The following is a 6,797-nucleotide window of genomic DNA, read 5'->3' on the forward strand; positions in this document are numbered from 1 at the left end:
GCATTAACACATAGTGAATACATGAACTCCTCAAACTACGGTCAACACCGGTAAGTATCCCGATTATTGTCACTTCGGGGTTAACGGATCATAACACATAATAGGTGACTATTGACTTGCAAGATAGGATCGAGAACTCTCATATATTGATGAAAGCATAATAGGTTCAGATCTGAAATCATGGCACTTGGGCCCTAGTGACAAGCATTAAGCATAGCAAAGTCATAGCAACATCAATCATTGAACATAATGGATACTAGGGATCAAAGCCTAACAAAACTAACTCAATTACATGATAAATCTCATCTAACCCATCACCGTCCAACAAGCCTACGATGGGATTACTCACGCACGGCGGAGAGCATCACGAAATTGGTGATGGAGGAAGGTTGATGATGACGATGGCGACGGATTCTCCTCTCCGGAGCCCTGAACGGACTCTAGATCAGCCCTCCCGAGAGGTTTTAGGGCTTGGCGGTGGCTCCGTATCGTAAAACGCGATGAATTCTTCTCTCTGATTTTTTTCTCCCCGAACGTGAATATATAGAGTTGGAGTTGACGTCGGGGGAGTCTCAGTGGGCCCATGAGGCAGGGGCGCGCCCCAGGGGGCGCCCTGCACTCTCGTGGAGAGGGTCTGGGCCCCCTGATGCTGATTCGTTCGCTAGTAGTTTTTTTTAATTCCCAAACATGTCGCCGTGAATTTTCAGGTCATTCTAAGAACTTTTATTTCTACACAAAAATAACACCATGGCAATTCTGCTGAAAACAACGTCAGTCCGGGTTAGTTCCATTCAAATCATGCAAGTTAGAGTCCAAAACAAGCTCAAAAGTGTTTGGAAAAGTAGATACGTTGGAGACGTATCAATCATTTGTGAGTAGATACTTTTGTTCTTGAGGTCATAGGAGAAATCATGTTTCAAGTAATCATGTGAACTTGATATGTGTTTGATATTTTGATAGTATGCATGTTGTTATTCCCTTAGTGGTGTCATGTGAACGTCGACTACATGACACTTCACCATATTTGGGCCTAAGGGAATGCATTGTGGAGTAGCAATTAGATGGTGGGTTGCGAGAGTGACAGAAGCTTAACCCCCAGTTTATCCACTATTCCGTAAGGGACCGATTGGATCCAAAAGTATAATGCTATGGTTAGAATTTATTCTTAATACTTTTCTCGTAGTTGCGGATGCTTGCGGGAGGGTTAATCATAAGTAGGAGGTTTGTTCAAGTAAGAACAACACCTAAGCACCGGTCCACCCACATATCAAATTATCAAAGTAGCGAACACAAATCAAACCAACATGATGAAAGTGACTAGATGAAATTCCCGTGTACCCTCAAGAATGCTTTGCTTATCATAAGAGACCGTTTTGGCCTGTCCTTTGCCCCAAAAGGATTGGGCTACCTTGCTGCACTTTTTTTTACTATTATCGTTACTTGCTCGTTACAAATTATCTTGCTATCAAACTACTCCGATACTTACAATTTCAGCACTTGCTGACAATACCTTACCGGAAACTACTTGTCATTTCCTTCTGCTTCTCCTTGGGTTCGACACTCTTACTTATCGAAAAGAGCTACGATTGATCCCCTATACTTGTGGGTCATCAACAATTAAACGTAATGCTTACATGCTTGATCACTTGAGTAATTATATGAATAGTACTGTGAATGATCTTAAGCTTATTAGTAAACATGCTTCCATGGCTACAACTCAAGTAGAACAAGTACTTAAGGCTCAAGATGATTTGCTTAATGAGTTGAATAATAATAATAATGATAATGATGTAAGGGTTATGACTAGAGGTGGTAAGATGACCCAGGAACCTTTGTATCCCGAGGGCTATCCTAAGAGAGTTGAGCAGGATTCTCAGAGAACTAATACTGATGCACCTAGTCCTCGTACTAAAAAGAAAAAGAAAACTGATAGGACTTTGCATGCTAGTGAACCTGCTATAGACACACATGAAAATCCCAATGATATTTCTATTTCTAATGCCGAGACACAATCTGGTGATGAACATGAACCTAGTAATAATGTTAATAATGACGTTCATGTTGATGCTCAACCTAGTAATGATAATGATATAGAGATTGAACCCATTGTTGATCTTGACAACCCACAATCAAAGAATCAATGTTATGATAAGAGAGATTTCGTTGCTAGGAGACATTGTAAAGAAAGAGAACCATGGGTTCAGAAACCCAGGCCCTTTCCTCCTACGCCATCCAAGAAAAAGGATGATGAGGATTTTGAGCGCTTTGCTGAAAATGATTAGACCTATCTTTTTGCGTATGCGTTTGAGTGATATGCTTAAAATGCCTCCTTATGCTAAATATATGAAAGATATTGTTACTAATAAAATAAAGATATCGAAAGCTGAAATTTCCACCATGCTTGCTAATTATACTTTTAAGGGTGGAATATCAAAGAAACTTGGAGATCCAAGAGTACCAACTATACCATGCTCCATTAAAAGAAACTGTTAAAACTGCTTTATGTGATTTTGGAGCCGGTGTTAGTGTTATGCCTTTCTATTTGTACCGTAGACTTGAATTGAATAAGTTGACACCTACTGAAATTTCTTTGCAAAATGGCTGATAAATCAACTGCTATTCCCATCGGTATTTGTGAGGATGTGCCTGTTGAGGTCGCAAACCTTACTATCTTAACAGACTTTGTTAGTCTTGATATTCCCGAGGACGATAGTATGTCGATTATCCTTGGTAGACCCTTTTTGAATACTGCAGGGGATGTTATTGATTGCAACAAACGCAAGTCACTTTCCATGTTAATGGTAATGAGCATGCGGCACACTTTCCAAAGAAACAACCTCAAGTTCATAGTATCAATTCTGTTGGAAAAATTTCAACTATTACTCTTGGAGGTTTTGAATTCCCTCTTCCTACTGTCAAAAAGAAATATGATATTCTTATTGTTGGGGAAATGCATATCCCCGTTGAGGTAACCTAGTGTTATTTGAAAGTTCTCCGGTTTCAAGTCATTCGGAAGAAGTTTGTTAATAAGACTTGATCAACCTTGTTAATGGATTCCTTTTGATGATCATGAGATGGATGAATTTAGAAAGCACAACTCTCTGTACCCATCTTTTACTTTATGTTATTTAGTTTAAATAAAGCAAAAATAGTATTTTTTGTCTGTTTTCTGAATTATCCATGCAATAAAAAATGTCTCAAAAATAAAAGTTCTCCAAATGCCCTGAAAATTTAGTATGATTTTTTGTTCAACATTTTAGAATTTTTCATGCAAAGAACACACCAGGGGGCCTCACCAGTTGGCCACAAGGGTGGAGGGCGTGCCCACCCCCCTGGGGCATGCCCCTGACCTTGTGGGCCCCATGTGGCACCCCTCCACTTATTCCAGCACCCATCCACTCCTTCTTACTCCAGAAAAAATCATCCCGTAGCTCAAACCCGTGTTCTTGCTCATCTTGCTGCCATTTCCGATCTCCTTGCTCAAAGCTCCATTCACAAAACTGCTTTGGGGGATTGTTCTTTGGTATGTGACTCCTCCAATGGTCCAATTAGTTTTTTTGTTCTAGTGCTTTATTCATTGCAAATTTTTGCTGCTATGATGACCTTGTTCTTGAGCTTGCATGTCAAATTTATATGGTCCAAAGTAGTTTTGATGCATGATATAGCCTCTAGGCACTTGTCGGAGTAGTTCCTATCAATTTTGTTGAGTTTGGTTCACTTTTATTTTGAGTCACTAAAAATTTCAGAAAGTTTTCAGAGGAAGAAAAATATCCAGGAAAATGTACCAAGGTGATTCTTCGAGGAAGCAAGGACCTAGGCCTGCGATTCGTGAGCAGGACCTTGAACCGCCAAGAGAAGCTCAAGTGAAGCCGTGTGAATGGTCGTTCGATGAATTTATGGATCGTGTAGGTTTCAAGGATGACTTCTATGCATACAAAATGCCGTCCTTGAGGACTTCTTATTGGACCAGTGCTTACAGTATTATTATCTCACCGATTCCTTCGTGCGGAGGTTTGAGTTTTCATCTAAGCGTAATACTCATACTGTCCTATTTGATCTTTATGATGAATCTTATACCATGGACCTAGAAGACTTTTGTGATGCATGTAAAGTCCCACAATGGGGTAGTCTTAGTGAGCCTCATAAATCTGAATACAATGATTTCCTTGCTAGCATCACTGTTGGAGAAACTAGAAATATCACATAGGCAACCGTGGGGAGCATTCACTTTCCTGCCATACATTATTTTGCTCTCTTTATCGGTAGGTGCATTAATGGTAAACATGAGCACGACCACATTTGTGTTCCAGATCTTAGTGTTCCCAAGTGTGCGGTGTTAGGTGATTAACGATATAATCTAGGGGGCATTATGTAACACCCCGGATATGATTTACCTAATATGTAATCCAACTCTTACCGTTTCCGGCGTTAAGTTATTTTATTTTCTCGGGTTCGGGTTTTTGTCTCCGTGTGTTGTTGTTGTTGTTGTCATGCATCTCATATCATGTCATCATGTGCATTGCATTTGCATACGTGTTCATCTCATGCATTCGAGCATTTTCCCCGTTGTCCGTTTTGCATTCCGGCGCTTCGTTCTCCTCCCGTGGTCATTTCTACCTTTCTTTTGTGTGTGGGGATTAAACATTTCCGGATTGGACCGAGACTTGCCAAGCGGCCTTGGTTTACTACCGGTAGACCGCCTGTCAAGTTTCGTACCATTTGGACTTCGTTTGATACTCCAACGGTTAACCGAGGGACAGAAAAGGCCTAGTGTGTGTTGCAGCCCAACACCCCTCCAATTTGGCCCAAAACCCACCAAAACCTTCTCCACATCTAGAGCGTTCGATCACGATCGCGTGGCCGAAAACCGCACCTCATTTGGACTCTCCTAGCTCCTCCTATGCCTATTTAAAGAACCCCCCCACTTCAATTCATGGATGAAACCCTAGCCCTACTCCTCCCGCCGCCGTCAGACAAAAATCCGCGCGTCGGACGTGTCCGCCCGGCTCCGCCGGACGAATCACGCCATGCCACGTGTCCCTGGGTCGGTCCCCAGTTCGCCGCCGACCCCGCGGGCCCGCGAGGCCCGTGCGGGGCCCTCCCCGGCCCGACGCACCGCCCGCCTACCGCCCTCACCGCGCCGCCCGCTCGCTTCGCGCCGGCCGCCGCGCCGCCGCAGGTCTCCGCCGCCCGCCGCAGTTGCAAGTCCGGCCGACCTCCTCGCCGCATCGCCACACGCCGGCCGCCCCGCGCCGGAGCCGCGTTCCGCCGCCCCATCGCCGCCGCGGGGGCCGTGCCCCTCGCTGCCGACCAGATCCGGCCACGGGCCGGCCGGATCCGGTTGTCCCCTTCCTCTCCGGCAAAGTTTCCGGCGAGATCCGTCGCCTCGGTTCGCATGCACCCAGGCTGCTATAGTAAACCCTAGATCTGAGGGTTGACTTTCTCTCCACTCCCCTTAATTTTTTTGCTATGTTCATTGCATCGTAACTTTGCATCCGTAGCTCCGTCTTGGGCATATAGCATATCAAATTGTTCGTCTCAGAGAGCACATCATTTTATCTCATTGCATCATTTTCATTTGAGTTCATCTTGATGCCCGAAATGCTGTTGGAAGTATGCTAGTTGACATAATTGTCAGATCTGCTGCTCCATTTAGATATTTGTCATTTTTGCCATGATTATTGTGTGCATGTTATGCCCATGAGCTCTACATATGTTTTGTTATAGGTTTTGCCATCTTTCCAATGGTGCCATCCATGTATTTTTGTGATGTGTGTGGTGACTAGCACAAGCTTGCAAAGTGGTGCACTTGTTAATGCTGATTTCAGGGACTTAGCATTTCCACTAAGCCATTGGTCTGTTTATCTCATTATGCCATATGTTCATGTTGTTTCCTAGTGATCCGTGCCTCTTTTGAGGATGATCAGTAAGGATGATTTGTTAATCTTGTAGTGCTCTATCCATGCATGTCTTTGTTTGTAATTATGTAGCACCCTAGCTTGAGTCAATCGAGCTCTACTTTTGTGATTCCGTGAATCTGGGCAGATTGTCTACTTGTTAGCGATTTTGTCGATGATGTTGTAGTTGATCCGTGCATGCTATGTTATTGTTCTTGCCATGTCTAGCTTGCATAATGTGTATTCTTGATGGGTGCATGCTTAGATTGTCATGACATGCTCTGTAGTGAGTGCATCAAGCTCGTAAACATGCCTACCTGATATCTGTTTTGCATGTCCCAGTTTTTCACCAAGTCTGAGAACTGATTATGTTTTTGCCATGTTCACATGCTTGCAAATGTATTTTCTGATCCCTATTGGCTCAAGGTCACTAAGGGACTTTTGTTAAGCTCTTTGAGTAGCTCCATGCCATGCTTTACTTTGCCATGTTCAGGTCCTGTAGCATATAGTTTTGTTGCTCCAAAGAGTGTTATCTGATCTGAAATTCCAGACAAGTGTTAATTTTTGCCAAACAAGTCTGAAATCTGTTTACCAAATGCATTTTTGCCATGATTGTTTGAACCTGTTAATGGATGAATTGGCCGTAGCTCAGTGCTAGTCTTTTGTTAAGCATCATGAATGGATTCCTGCCATGCATTTTGATGCCATGTTTGGGTGCTGTAGCATGTTCATCTCGTTGCATTTAGTTGACTACTTGCTGTAAATCGTAGAACGTGGCCATATTTGAATTGCTTGCCATTTCCAAACCGTGACTCCGATTCCGGCATTCTTTATATTGTTTTCAAGCGATTTCATCTCATCTTTCCAGTGGCACACTTGGATTTCCAAGTTGAGGCCAGG

Source organism: Triticum urartu, chromosome 2 (assembly GCF_003073215.2).
Source record: "Triticum urartu cultivar G1812 chromosome 2, Tu2.1, whole genome shotgun sequence".
Lineage (NCBI taxonomy): Eukaryota > Viridiplantae > Streptophyta > Magnoliopsida > Poales > Poaceae > Triticum > Triticum urartu.